Source organism: Stegodyphus dumicola, chromosome 10 (assembly GCF_044657685.1).
Source record: "Stegodyphus dumicola isolate Sdum_Otavi_A_Nest chromosome 10, ASM4465768v1".
Classification (NCBI taxonomy): Eukaryota; Metazoa; Arthropoda; class Arachnida; order Araneae; family Eresidae; genus Stegodyphus; species Stegodyphus dumicola.
The window spans coordinates 87,374,864-87,391,253 of NC_140777.1; positions in this window are offsets into that span (position 1 = coordinate 87,374,864).

The following is a 16,390-nucleotide window of genomic DNA, read 5'->3' on the forward strand; positions in this document are numbered from 1 at the left end:
TCCATTTTCTGTGCTTTGTAAGCATAAGATGCGGTGAAAACGAAATGATGAGACGCGGAATTCCGCTCGAATTTTTCATTACGGGTATAATTGATCTTCATGCTGTTTTGATTCCGATAAGGTTATTCAGAAGTTTTGGCATAAAGTGTATTTTTAATTGAACTAACTTCGCTTGCTCAGCAGATTGAAAATGTAATTGTATTCATTTTCGTATGCTCTGCTCTTACTTCTGAATAATTGACTAATTTTGTTAGTTTTAAGAGTTAAATAACCGAATGCCTGCTTTACGTTTTTGCTTGCAAATTGCTGTTTGCAAGTTTACCTGCATGAAACAGATATTAAGTAGTAAAATTGGTAAGTTTAACTGAGGTAAGGCTAGGATCGGTAAGTTACCGCTAGCAGCCGAGCGGTAAAAAAAAAATCGCTGAATAATGGTAGTTACGACCTGGGTTTGATTTCAGGCGAACGGGCTGACTGCATGGGCGCTTTCGTGGTTTTCCCCATGTATACGAGCGTTTACCTTAGAAAGTCTTCCTCGAAGGCATCCCTTCCCTTAGGCAGATAACCCAGTATGCTTGCTTTGCAGTAATCTCAATAAACCAAACCAACCTTATACATGGAGTAAAACCATGACCACTTCGTGTAGGGAGGCTATTAAACTGTTAGCTCTAATTGTTAGTAATTCGTCCTAAGCCAAATACAAGACAGCTCATTAATGTTTCATATCTTGAGTAACTCGATCACGATTGGAATCTCGTGTGTTAAGTATGTCTTAATGTTGTACAATTCAAAACTTTCTCACTGGCTTTCCCTTTTATTAAAGTTAACAGAACTTTAGTTAATTTTGTTTACTTTTATTTTTGTAATTGAGATTCCATTAACTTTAGGCTTCTCAATGGTGGAGTCGATAAAGATGGCTAAATACTTCTAGCTTGACTCAGATTCACATGCTACCGATTGGGTTATCTGTATGGAATTTTTGTGGTTTTCTTTATCTGTAACATGAATACGAGATAGTTTAATATCCTCCATTAAGGCATAATTTCCTAGCTAGATAGCTGTCGCTTCTGTTCACTTTGCTTCAATAACTTAAACGAACAACTAGTAAAAGAACCATCGATTAACATAAGATATACAGTAATGATTCAACTTTATGTGCGAGAAAATTAAGTTTTCCAGAAACGAAGAGAAAATGTTTGTCGCTGATTGCATAATGTATGTGTTACCGTGAAAGACCAAAATTGGAGAATGTCAACATTCACCAAATACGTCGGTGAAAGATCGAATATTTCTTTACATTCTTGCACATTCAGACCCTCACCGGTGTATATCGACAATCACAGATATGCCCTGGTTGTAGGTCGAAAAGAGAGGAGTGTATGTACACGCTGCCATTGCAAAAGGAAGTATTCCACAAATAAATGTAGTCGTAAAAGCAAGGCCCTCTTGTGCAATTCAAAGTGTTATAATAGTTTAAGTTGTTGCAATAAATAAGATTTGAATCACATAATTTGGTAAGTTTATAACTTCTATTATTTTCCTTTCTCCTTTTGAATGTACTGTGTGTTTTAAGTTCTTATTCTGAGTCTCAAGTGCGTTTTTTCTGGAATGAATTACGGAGAAGGAAATATAATATTCTTATATGTTCAACATTCACCATTAGTACATGGTGAATGTCAACATTGACCGGTGTAAGTCAGAAATATGAGCATTTGGAAAATATTTCGGACATACACCAAGCGACTATGTGAATTTTGAGATTCACCGGTGAAAGTCGACATTCTCCAGATTTCGGTGTTTTACCGTAACATATGTAAACACCTTTCAAAGCCAGCTTAGTAGTGGTGGTAAACATAAATACTCTGAACTATATGCTGTTTTACTCTGTATGTTGGCTTCAAATTATTGAATAAGTATCAGAAAAAGAATTTCTTCCATACCAGATTAGTTTGTGAATATTTACGAGAGAAAACACTGGTTTTTTTTTTAACTCAATGAATAAAATAAATAAAAAATGCATAAATAAACGGACGAAAGCCCCTCACTTTTTTTTAGCAAATGAAAGATAAGTTAAAATTCTATGCTCCTTCAACGTTATTTCTGTATTCTTAGAGTGGGTAATACGCACACTTAAATTACCGGAACAGCAGGTAATGTCTTAAATTTGGACATGGCCTAGTGGCTTCTTGAATATAAGGGTCCGTAATTTGTCAAATCTATCGTTGTTCTTGAGGGAATGTGTGGTAAAGACCTCAGAACACAATGAAATGCTACAGGGCTATAATTCTGTTAAGACGGTTTTGCCAGTAGGAGAAATAGTATAGATTTCCCCCAGCTTCCATTTCCGGTTACGAAATAAATATCAAGTGGTTAATTAATTATTATATTATTCATTAATCATAGTTTTTTGATTTGCACGAAGTTGTTAATGAGAGCATCTCTTTGGGTACAAAACTTAAGACAAATATTGCGTTCGGTTCGAGGTTCGAATCCCACGAACGGACTGTCTGCATGGGTGTTTTCGTGGTTTCCCTCATGTGTAACGTGTATACGAGCCAGTTCCCTTAAAAGGTCCTCCACGAAGGCACCCCTTCCTTAAGGCAGATAGCCCTCGAGTGCTTTGTCGTAATCTAATAAAGTAGAAACAAATATTGCGTATGTATGCCGAAAGTTAATGTAATTGCTAATTCAGAAGTCAACCAACAAAAATCAGCGTTATATTTACAAAATTTTCACAGAACTTAAGATAAAACTTAAGACAAATATTGCGTTCATTCATTTGCGGTTTTGCAGCTGAAGATGATGATTCGGTAAAACCATCGAAACTAGTCCTGTGAAAATTTTGTAAATATAACGCTGATTTTTGTTGTTTGACTTCTGAATTAGTATTTATTCGGCGTGTTATTGTGTCTTAATTAATGTAATTGGTTTGATTTGGTTTCTTTAATTATAGCAAAGCACGCAAGGGCTACCTGCCTAAAGAGTGGAGAACTTTCTTAGGTAAACTAGCCCTTATATACGCTACACATGAGAAAAACCACGAAAACGCCCATGCAGCCAGCCCTTTCGCCTGGAATCGAACCCAAATCAGAACCACCAGTGTTCAGCTATTTTATCCCTCGCCCGCTGGTGGGCCTAACATTATGAAGTGAAACCTGCGTATACATATGTCTACGTAGAACGTTTGTGGGCTGATATTAGCTGATATTCTTCGCTTATTACACTTGATATAACATATAGTTTCATTTTCTAATTTTCGGAATGTGTTCTATTTGTTCTATTTTACTTATTTTTTTACCTCTTTTTTTAATGAGAACTAAGAACATGTGCTTTTTGAAATGCAAACATTAGTTTAGATTTATTGCTGCTCGCTCCTTAAAAATTCCCAGTTTTTGTTTCATTTAAGCTGCAGAATTTTCAAAATAGTTCAGCTACTAATGTTTTTTTAGATATCGATATGGCCATAATTTAAGATGAAAACAACAGTGAATTGTAATAAAATAGGTTTTTTTCGTGTTTAAGGTGTTCAGCATCATTATTGTGTGTCTAAATGTTGATTGAACGCGAAGATTAAAGGACGGGGCGTCATTGTGACATACAGTGGATGGACAAAAATATGGAAACACCTTGTGAAATGCATATTTGAAAAGAAAGATTGATTTTAATGAAATATGTAGGTGGCGCTGGCGTTTTAGACTACTGACGCCACCTATACAACTCGTAAATGTGCTAAACAGTTCAGTTGTTGTCGGAGTACTATTATGTGAGGTTGTCATTGCATTATGTCAGAGTTAACAGACTTCGAACGTGGGCAAATTGTTGGAGCACGTATGGTAGGTGCTTCCGTAAGCAAGGTAGCCGAGGTGTTTAGTGTTTCAAGAAATACTGTATCGAAGATTTATTCCGCATATTTGAAAAGCGGAAAAACATCATCTGCTAAATCACAGCGCGGACGAAAGTGTGTCCTGAGTGATCGTGACGGATGATCATTAAGGGCAATTGTGACGAAAAATAAGAAGACCGCAGATGCAAAAGTTACTGCTGAAATGAATGTTGTGTTACCGAACCTTGTGAGTACCAAAACAATTAGAAGGGAGCTTCATAAACAGGGAATTGCTGGCCGTGCTGCAATTGAGAAGCCACTCATCAGTGATGCTAATGCCCGTAACAGGAAAAGGTGGTGTTTAAGTCATAAAGCCTGGACTATAGAGCAGTGGAAGCGAGTAATATGGTCTGACGAGTCTTCTTTCACATTGTTTCCCACTTCTGGCCGAGTTTACGTCTGGAGAACGCCATCTCATGCCTATAATACAGACTGCTTGTTGCCAAGAGTGAAACATGGCGGGGGTTCTGTTATGGTTTGGGCAGCCATATCGTGGTTCTCTGCTAGCCCCATGATAACTGTGTCAGGGCACATGACTGCCAAGACTTATGTGAATATTTCGGCCGATCAAGTTCATCCCATGGTATAAACTTTGTTCCCCTATGGTGATGGTGTCTTCCAAGACGACAAAGCCCCTGTTCACACAGCTCACATTGTCCAGGACTGGTTTTCTGAGCACGAGGATAAGTTGTCCCACCTCCCCTGGCCACCACAGTCACCAAACCTGAGTATTATCGAACCTTTGTGGTCTACATTGGAACGGAAAGTGCGTTCTCGTTATCCACCGCTAACATCGTTATCTGAACTTGCCACCGTTTTGCAGGAAGAATGGTATAATATTCTCTTGGCAAACATACAGGAACTGTATTTATCTATTCCGAGAAGACTGCAACCTGTTTTGGATGCCAACGGATTTCCTACACAATATTAAGCAAAGAAACATGTTTTTTAAAGGTGTTTCCATATTTTTGCCCAACCCCTGTAATTTCACACATATTTAACAGTTATGGGACCTCCTATCACATTTCCGGGACCTTGAATGAAAATGCTGAAATGAAAACTCTGATAAAGTACCCCAACTGAAAGCCTGAAATGGGAAAACCTGAATTGGGACATAAACATTAATACCGCCAGTTCTGAAAGAACTTTTTAATCAATGAGCCTAATACTTAAGAAATTACTTAAAAAAACATTTTACAAGGAATCTGTATCCTCACCCCCCTTTTTTTTTTCAGCTTCGGAAATAAGTTCTTCCGATATATTGCTCTAGTTAGATTTTAAGTGCATTTCAACTATTATAAGCAATATTAATTTTTTAAATTTTTCAAATTTAGCCTGGAAGAAGAAAAAATTATGCTTACATTAATAAACAGAGCAATTAAGATTTAAAGAAAAGAAACAATTATATAAGATTTAAAATCTTTATTTTTGTTTCCGGTTTTTTGTAAACTAGGCTTAGCAATAAATTTTTTCTATCCATTTAGACAGAAATCTTTGCGGTAAGCTCCGTTTTCAGAATTCTATAAACGAAGCTCCATTCTGGACCTTAAGTGAGGTCGAGAAAAGAGTTCCCCTACGTAACCGACGTTTCATAACGTTCTTTACGTTTTCGTTCTTTCAAGGGTTCAAGAATTACTGTTACTTTATTAGAAATCATGTACACTGCAGGGGGGGGACAGTTCTATATCTCCGTTTCACTGGGCCGATTGACGAAATTCAACTTGCGTTCTTCATGTCTCGAAAGCGCGACTTGAGATATATATTAGATTTATATATAGTATTGCTCTAATATAGGTATTTTGACACAAAATCTGATTTTTTCTGAAATGAAATGCCAATTGTTTTCCATATTTTGATTTTACGACTCAAATTATGCCAAACTGCCAAGTTTTGTAAAAATCGCACAAATAGTTTTTAAAAAATTAGCTTTCAAAATTTTAACTCCTTCATATTAATTGAATTTGGTATATATTTATTAATATCTCATTTTTTATTAAACGTATTTGATTTTTCCTTTCACATTTCAAAACTTAGGTTCATTTCAAATAAAATTCAATCATTTTTTCCGATTTATTTCTAAAACTTGTATTTTTAAAATAATTTCTAAAAATTTTTCGAAAAACATTTTTGAATTATATATAACCTATAAAAGTTTTACCATCACCTTAAAGTAGATGTATTTCTAAGCATACCTGCAAAAACTTAGAGCTTTTTTATTCAAAATTTCCTAAGATATACATAAATTCAAATATTGGCGCGTTTTGAAATTTGGCATATTTGTTATACGCGATAATAACGCCAGATGTGGTTTACGCACTTTTTTACATGTCTTATAAGGTCCATGCTTTGTTAACATTCGGTAAAGTGTTAAAATTATTTGAAAGTATGAATGATGACTTTTTTACCTCTCGTGTACAATGGAAAAAAGTCTGATGTGTACGCCACATGACTTCCTTGTACGGAATATTAAATTATACGCATTTTTCTTGCATTTCGCTTAAACTTATTGGATTGAATTAAATCTACTTCGCCGACAGCGCATAAACAATGAATAAATGCATTCCACAATAGAATAAATGCATTCTTTAAAATTCACTCTAATTGTTTACCATAGCGACACTCTGGCGCTAGGTTAACTTAACAGTATTATATTTCGTTCATATTATAACTCAGAATGCACAAAATTTATACCATTGAAAGAATTATCTAATCGTTGCCACATGTTCTATTCAAATACTATAATAAAGCTAGAACGATGTATAAAATAAATTAAGCAAACAAAACGAAAAGAAACAGTTTTTCACAGACGATTGAGTATTTCTCATTCAATTAAGTCAGTTCTCACTTCGCAAGAAGGCAAAAATACATAAAAACTCAAAATATATATATTAAAAATTACGAAGTAAATCTTAAACACTTATTTCCTCGAAAAAATTCCTGGGCCCACCAGCGGCCGAGCGGTAAAATCGCTGAACACTGGTAGTTCGGTCCGAGGTTCGAATCCCGCGAACGGGCTGGCTGCATGGGCGTTTTCGTGGTTTTCCCCATGTGTAACGTGTATACGAGCCAGTTCCCTTAAAAGGTCCTCCACGAAGGCACCCCTTCCTTAAGGCAGATAGCCCTCGAGTGCTTTGTCGTAATCTAATAAAGTAGAAACAAATATTGCGTATGTATGCCGAAAGTTAATGTAATTGCTAATTCAGAAGTCAACCAACAAAAATCAGCGTTATATTTACAAAATTTTCACAGAACTTAAGATAAAACTTAAGACAAATATTGCGTTCATTCATTTGCGGTTTTGCAGCTGAAGATGATGATTCGGTAAAACCATCGAAACTAGTCCTGTGAAAATTTTGTAAATATAACGCTGATTTTTGTTGTTTGACTTCTGAATTAGTATTTATTCGGCGTGTTATTGTGTCTTAATTAATGTAATTGGTTTGATTTGGTTTCTTTAATTATAGCAAAGCACGCAAGGGCTACCTGCCTAAAGAGTGGAGAACTTTCTTAGGTAAACTAGCCCTTATATACGCTACACATGAGAAAAACCACGAAAACGCCCATGCAGCCAGCCCTTTCGCCTGGAATCGAACCCAAATCAGAACCACCAGTGTTCAGCTATTTTATCCCTCGCCCGCTGGTGGGCCTAACATTATGAAGTGAAACCTGCGTATACATATGTCTACGTAGAACGTTTGTGGGCTGATATTAGCTGATATTCTTCGCTTATTACACTTGATATAACATATAGTTTCATTTTCTAATTTTCGGAATGTGTTCTATTTGTTCTATTTTACTTATTTTTTTACCTCTTTTTTTAATGAGAACTAAGAACATGTGCTTTTTGAAATGCAAACATTAGTTTAGATTTATTGCTGCTCGCTCCTTAAAAATTCCCAGTTTTTGTTTCATTTAAGCTGCAGAATTTTCAAAATAGTTCAGCTACTAATGTTTTTTTAGATATCGATATGGCCATAATTTAAGATGAAAACAACAGTGAATTGTAATAAAATAGGTTTTTTTCGTGTTTAAGGTGTTCAGCATCATTATTGTGTGTCTAAATGTTGATTGAACGCGAAGATTAAAGGACGGGGCGTCATTGTGACATACAGTGGATGGACAAAAATATGGAAACACCTTGTGAAATGCATATTTGAAAAGAAAGATTGATTTTAATGAAATATGTAGGTGGCGCTGGCGTTTTAGACTACTGACGCCACCTATACAACTCGTAAATGTGCTAAACAGTTCAGTTGTTGTCGGAGTACTATTATGTGAGGTTGTCATTGCATTATGTCAGAGTTAACAGACTTCGAACGTGGGCAAATTGTTGGAGCACGTATGGTAGGTGCTTCCGTAAGCAAGGTAGCCGAGGTGTTTAGTGTTTCAAGAAATACTGTATCGAAGATTTATTCCGCATATTTGAAAAGCGGAAAAACATCATCTGCTAAATCACAGCGCGGACGAAAGTGTGTCCTGAGTGATCGTGACGGATGATCATTAAGGGCAATTGTGACGAAAAATAAGAAGACCGCAGATGCAAAAGTTACTGCTGAAATGAATGTTGTGTTACCGAACCTTGTGAGTACCAAAACAATTAGAAGGGAGCTTCATAAACAGGGAATTGCTGGCCGTGCTGCAATTGAGAAGCCACTCATCAGTGATGCTAATGCCCGTAACAGGAAAAGGTGGTGTTTAAGTCATAAAGCCTGGACTATAGAGCAGTGGAAGCGAGTAATATGGTCTGACGAGTCTTCTTTCACATTGTTTCCCACTTCTGGCCGAGTTTACGTCTGGAGAACGCCATCTCATGCCTATAATACAGACTGCTTGTTGCCAAGAGTGAAACATGGCGGGGGTTCTGTTATGGTTTGGGCAGCCATATCGTGGTTCTCTGCTAGCCCCATGATAACTGTGTCAGGGCACATGACTGCCAAGACTTATGTGAATATTTCGGCCGATCAAGTTCATCCCATGGTATAAACTTTGTTCCCCTATGGTGATGGTGTCTTCCAAGACGACAAAGCCCCTGTTCACACAGCTCACATTGTCCAGGACTGGTTTTCTGAGCACGAGGATAAGTTGTCCCACCTCCCCTGGCCACCACAGTCACCAAACCTGAGTATTATCGAACCTTTGTGGTCTACATTGGAACGGAAAGTGCGTTCTCGTTATCCACCGCTAACATCGTTATCTGAACTTGCCACCGTTTTGCAGGAAGAATGGTATAATATTCTCTTGGCAAACATACAGGAACTGTATTTATCTATTCCGAGAAGACTGCAACCTGTTTTGGATGCCAACGGATTTCCTACACAATATTAAGCAAAGAAACATGTTTTTTAAAGGTGTTTCCATATTTTTGCCCAACCCCTGTAATTTCACACATATTTAACAGTTATGGGACCTCCTATCACATTTCCGGGACCTTGAATGAAAATGCTGAAATGAAAACTCTGATAAAGTACCCCAACTGAAAGCCTGAAATGGGAAAACCTGAATTGGGACATAAACATTAATACCGCCAGTTCTGAAAGAACTTTTTAATCAATGAGCCTAATACTTAAGAAATTACTTAAAAAAACATTTTACAAGGAATCTGTATCCTCACCCCCCTTTTTTTTTTCAGCTTCGGAAATAAGTTCTTCCGATATATTGCTCTAGTTAGATTTTAAGTGCATTTCAACTATTATAAGCAATATTAATTTTTTAAATTTTTCAAATTTAGCCTGGAAGAAGAAAAAATTATGCTTACATTAATAAACAGAGCAATTAAGATTTAAAGAAAAGAAACAATTATATAAGATTTAAAATCTTTATTTTTGTTTCCGGTTTTTTGTAAACTAGGCTTAGCAATAAATTTTTTCTATCCATTTAGACAGAAATCTTTGCGGTAAGCTCCGTTTTCAGAATTCTATAAACGAAGCTCCATTCTGGACCTTAAGTGAGGTCGAGAAAAGAGTTCCCCTACGTAACCGACGTTTCATAACGTTCTTTACGTTTTCGTTCTTTCAAGGGTTCAAGAATTACTGTTACTTTATTAGAAATCATGTACACTGCAGGGGGGGGACAGTTCTATATCTCCGTTTCACTGGGCCGATTGACGAAATTCAACTTGCGTTCTTCATGTCTCGAAAGCGCGACTTGAGATATATATTAGATTTATATATAGTATTGCTCTAATATAGGTATTTTGACACAAAATCTGATTTTTTCTGAAATGAAATGCCAATTGTTTTCCATATTTTGATTTTACGACTCAAATTATGCCAAACTGCCAAGTTTTGTAAAAATCGCACAAATAGTTTTTAAAAAATTAGCTTTCAAAATTTTAACTCCTTCATATTAATTGAATTTGGTATATATTTATTAATATCTCATTTTTTATTAAACGTATTTGATTTTTCCTTTCACATTTCAAAACTTAGGTTCATTTCAAATAAAATTCAATCATTTTTTCCGATTTATTTCTAAAACTTGTATTTTTAAAATAATTTCTAAAAATTTTTCGAAAAACATTTTTGAATTATATATAACCTATAAAAGTTTTACCATCACCTTAAAGTAGATGTATTTCTAAGCATACCTGCAAAAACTTAGAGCTTTTTTATTCAAAATTTCCTAAGATATACATAAATTCAAATATTGGCGCGTTTTGAAATTTGGCATATTTGTTATACGCGATAATAACGCCAGATGTGGTTTACGCACTTTTTTACATGTCTTATAAGGTCCATGCTTTGTTAACATTCGGTAAAGTGTTAAAATTATTTGAAAGTATGAATGATGACTTTTTTACCTCTCGTGTACAATGGAAAAAAGTCTGATGTGTACGCCACATGACTTCCTTGTACGGAATATTAAATTATACGCATTTTTCTTGCATTTCGCTTAAACTTATTGGATTGAATTAAATCTACTTCGCCGACAGCGCATAAACAATGAATAAATGCATTCCACAATAGAATAAATGCATTCTTTAAAATTCACTCTAATTGTTTACCATAGCGACACTCTGGCGCTAGGTTAACTTAACAGTATTATATTTCGTTCATATTATAACTCAGAATGCACAAAATTTATACCATTGAAAGAATTATCTAATCGTTGCCACATGTTCTATTCAAATACTATAATAAAGCTAGAACGATGTATAAAATAAATTAAGCAAACAAAACGAAAAGAAACAGTTTTTCACAGACGATTGAGTATTTCTCATTCAATTAAGTCAGTTCTCACTTCGCAAGAAGGCAAAAATACATAAAAACTCAAAATATATATATTAAAAATTACGAAGTAAATCTTAAACACTTATTTCCTCGAAAAAATTCCTGGGCCCACCAGCGGCCGAGCGGTAAAATCGCTGAACACTGGTAGTTCGGTCCGAGGTTCGAATCCCGCGAACGGGCTGGCTGCATGGGCGTTTTCGTGGTTTTCCCCATGTGTAACGTGTATACGAGCCAGTTCCCTTAAAAGGTCCTCCACGAAGGCACCCCTTCCTTAAGGCAGATAGCCCTCGAGTGCTTTGTCGTAATCTAATAAAGTAGAAACAAATATTGCGTATGTATGCCGAAAGTTAATGTAATTGCTAATTCAGAAGTCAACCAACAAAAATCAGCGTTATATTTACAAAATTTTCACAGAACTTAAGATAAAACTTAAGACAAATATTGCGTTCATTCATTTGCGGTTTTGCAGCTGAAGATGATGATTCGGTAAAACCATCGAAACTAGTCCTGTGAAAATTTTGTAAATATAACGCTGATTTTTGTTGTTTGACTTCTGAATTAGTATTTATTCGGCGTGTTATTGTGTCTTAATTAATGTAATTGGTTTGATTTGGTTTCTTTAATTATAGCAAAGCACGCAAGGGCTACCTGCCTAAAGAGTGGAGAACTTTCTTAGGTAAACTAGCCCTTATATACGCTACACATGAGAAAAACCACGAAAACGCCCATGCAGCCAGCCCTTTCGCCTGGAATCGAACCCAAATCAGAACCACCAGTGTTCAGCTATTTTATCCCTCGCCCGCTGGTGGGCCTAACATTATGAAGTGAAACCTGCGTATACATATGTCTACGTAGAACGTTTGTGGGCTGATATTAGCTGATATTCTTCGCTTATTACACTTGATATAACATATAGTTTCATTTTCTAATTTTCGGAATGTGTTCTATTTGTTCTATTTTACTTATTTTTTTACCTCTTTTTTTAATGAGAACTAAGAACATGTGCTTTTTGAAATGCAAACATTAGTTTAGATTTATTGCTGCTCGCTCCTTAAAAATTCCCAGTTTTTGTTTCATTTAAGCTGCAGAATTTTCAAAATAGTTCAGCTACTAATGTTTTTTTAGATATCGATATGGCCATAATTTAAGATGAAAACAACAGTGAATTGTAATAAAATAGGTTTTTTTCGTGTTTAAGGTGTTCAGCATCATTATTGTGTGTCTAAATGTTGATTGAACGCGAAGATTAAAGGACGGGGCGTCATTGTGACATACAGTGGATGGACAAAAATATGGAAACACCTTGTGAAATGCATATTTGAAAAGAAAGATTGATTTTAATGAAATATGTAGGTGGCGCTGGCGTTTTAGACTACTGACGCCACCTATACAACTCGTAAATGTGCTAAACAGTTCAGTTGTTGTCGGAGTACTATTATGTGAGGTTGTCATTGCATTATGTCAGAGTTAACAGACTTCGAACGTGGGCAAATTGTTGGAGCACGTATGGTAGGTGCTTCCGTAAGCAAGGTAGCCGAGGTGTTTAGTGTTTCAAGAAATACTGTATCGAAGATTTATTCCGCATATTTGAAAAGCGGAAAAACATCATCTGCTAAATCACAGCGCGGACGAAAGTGTGTCCTGAGTGATCGTGACGGATGATCATTAAGGGCAATTGTGACGAAAAATAAGAAGACCGCAGATGCAAAAGTTACTGCTGAAATGAATGTTGTGTTACCGAACCTTGTGAGTACCAAAACAATTAGAAGGGAGCTTCATAAACAGGGAATTGCTGGCCGTGCTGCAATTGAGAAGCCACTCATCAGTGATGCTAATGCCCGTAACAGGAAAAGGTGGTGTTTAAGTCATAAAGCCTGGACTATAGAGCAGTGGAAGCGAGTAATATGGTCTGACGAGTCTTCTTTCACATTGTTTCCCACTTCTGGCCGAGTTTACGTCTGGAGAACGCCATCTCATGCCTATAATACAGACTGCTTGTTGCCAAGAGTGAAACATGGCGGGGGTTCTGTTATGGTTTGGGCAGCCATATCGTGGTTCTCTGCTAGCCCCATGATAACTGTGTCAGGGCACATGACTGCCAAGACTTATGTGAATATTTCGGCCGATCAAGTTCATCCCATGGTATAAACTTTGTTCCCCTATGGTGATGGTGTCTTCCAAGACGACAAAGCCCCTGTTCACACAGCTCACATTGTCCAGGACTGGTTTTCTGAGCACGAGGATAAGTTGTCCCACCTCCCCTGGCCACCACAGTCACCAAACCTGAGTATTATCGAACCTTTGTGGTCTACATTGGAACGGAAAGTGCGTTCTCGTTATCCACCGCTAACATCGTTATCTGAACTTGCCACCGTTTTGCAGGAAGAATGGTATAATATTCTCTTGGCAAACATACAGGAACTGTATTTATCTATTCCGAGAAGACTGCAACCTGTTTTGGATGCCAACGGATTTCCTACACAATATTAAGCAAAGAAACATGTTTTTTAAAGGTGTTTCCATATTTTTGCCCAACCCCTGTAATTTCACACATATTTAACAGTTATGGGACCTCCTATCACATTTCCGGGACCTTGAATGAAAATGCTGAAATGAAAACTCTGATAAAGTACCCCAACTGAAAGCCTGAAATGGGAAAACCTGAATTGGGACATAAACATTAATACCGCCAGTTCTGAAAGAACTTTTTAATCAATGAGCCTAATACTTAAGAAATTACTTAAAAAAACATTTTACAAGGAATCTGTATCCTCACCCCCCTTTTTTTTTTCAGCTTCGGAAATAAGTTCTTCCGATATATTGCTCTAGTTAGATTTTAAGTGCATTTCAACTATTATAAGCAATATTAATTTTTTAAATTTTTCAAATTTAGCCTGGAAGAAGAAAAAATTATGCTTACATTAATAAACAGAGCAATTAAGATTTAAAGAAAAGAAACAATTATATAAGATTTAAAATCTTTATTTTTGTTTCCGGTTTTTTGTAAACTAGGCTTAGCAATAAATTTTTTCTATCCATTTAGACAGAAATCTTTGCGGTAAGCTCCGTTTTCAGAATTCTATAAACGAAGCTCCATTCTGGACCTTAAGTGAGGTCGAGAAAAGAGTTCCCCTACGTAACCGACGTTTCATAACGTTCTTTACGTTTTCGTTCTTTCAAGGGTTCAAGAATTACTGTTACTTTATTAGAAATCATGTACACTGCAGGGGGGGGACAGTTCTATATCTCCGTTTCACTGGGCCGATTGACGAAATTCAACTTGCGTTCTTCATGTCTCGAAAGCGCGACTTGAGATATATATTAGATTTATATATAGTATTGCTCTAATATAGGTATTTTGACACAAAATCTGATTTTTTCTGAAATGAAATGCCAATTGTTTTCCATATTTTGATTTTACGACTCAAATTATGCCAAACTGCCAAGTTTTGTAAAAATCGCACAAATAGTTTTTAAAAAATTAGCTTTCAAAATTTTAACTCCTTCATATTAATTGAATTTGGTATATATTTATTAATATCTCATTTTTTATTAAACGTATTTGATTTTTCCTTTCACATTTCAAAACTTAGGTTCATTTCAAATAAAATTCAATCATTTTTTCCGATTTATTTCTAAAACTTGTATTTTTAAAATAATTTCTAAAAATTTTTCGAAAAACATTTTTGAATTATATATAACCTATAAAAGTTTTACCATCACCTTAAAGTAGATGTATTTCTAAGCATACCTGCAAAAACTTAGAGCTTTTTTATTCAAAATTTCCTAAGATATACATAAATTCAAATATTGGCGCGTTTTGAAATTTGGCATATTTGTTATACGCGATAATAACGCCAGATGTGGTTTACGCACTTTTTTACATGTCTTATAAGGTCCATGCTTTGTTAACATTCGGTAAAGTGTTAAAATTATTTGAAAGTATGAATGATGACTTTTTTACCTCTCGTGTACAATGGAAAAAAGTCTGATGTGTACGCCACATGACTTCCTTGTACGGAATATTAAATTATACGCATTTTTCTTGCATTTCGCTTAAACTTATTGGATTGAATTAAATCTACTTCGCCGACAGCGCATAAACAATGAATAAATGCATTCCACAATAGAATAAATGCATTCTTTAAAATTCACTCTAATTGTTTACCATAGCGACACTCTGGCGCTAGGTTAACTTAACAGTATTATATTTCGTTCATATTATAACTCAGAATGCACAAAATTTATACCATTGAAAGAATTATCTAATCGTTGCCACATGTTCTATTCAAATACTATAATAAAGCTAGAACGATGTATAAAATAAATTAAGCAAACAAAACGAAAAGAAACAGTTTTTCACAGACGATTGAGTATTTCTCATTCAATTAAGTCAGTTCTCACTTCGCAAGAAGGCAAAAATACATAAAAACTCAAAATATATATATTAAAAATTACGAAGTAAATCTTAAACACTTATTTCCTCGAAAAAATTCCTGGGCCCACCAGCGGCCGAGCGGTAAAATCGCTGAACACTGGTAGTTCGGTCCGAGGTTCGAATCCCGCGAACGGGCTGGCTGCATGGGCGTTTTCGTGGTTTTCCCCATGTGTAACGTGTATACGAGCCAGTTCCCTTAAAAGGTCCTCCACGAAGGCACCCCTTCCTTAAGGCAGATAGCCCTCGAGTGCTTTGTCGTAATCTAATAAAGTAGAAACAAATATTGCGTATGTATGCCGAAAGTTAATGTAATTGGTTTGATTTGGTTTCTTTAATTATGGCAAAGCACGCAAGGTCTACCTGCCTAAAGAGTGGAGAACTTTCTTAGGTAAACTAGCCCTTATATACGCTACACATGAGAAAAACCACGAAAACGCCCATGCAGCCAGCCCTTTCGCCTGGAATCGAACCCAAATCAGAACCACCAGTGTTCAGCTATTTTATCCCTCGCCCGCTGGTGGGCCTAACATTATGAAGTGAAACCTGCGTATACATATGTCTACGTAGAACGTTTGTGGGCTGATATTAGCTGATATTCTTCGCTTATTACACTTGATATAACATATAGTTTCATTTTCTAATTTTCGGAATGTGTTCTATTTGTTCTATTTTACTTACTTTTTTACCTCTTTTTTTAATGAGAACTAAGAACATGTGCTTTTTGAAATGCAAACATTAGTTTAGATTTATTGCTGCTCGCTCCTTAAAAATTCCCAGTTTTTGTTTCATTTAAGCTGCAGAATTTTCAAAATAGTTCAGCTACTAATGTTTTTTTAGATA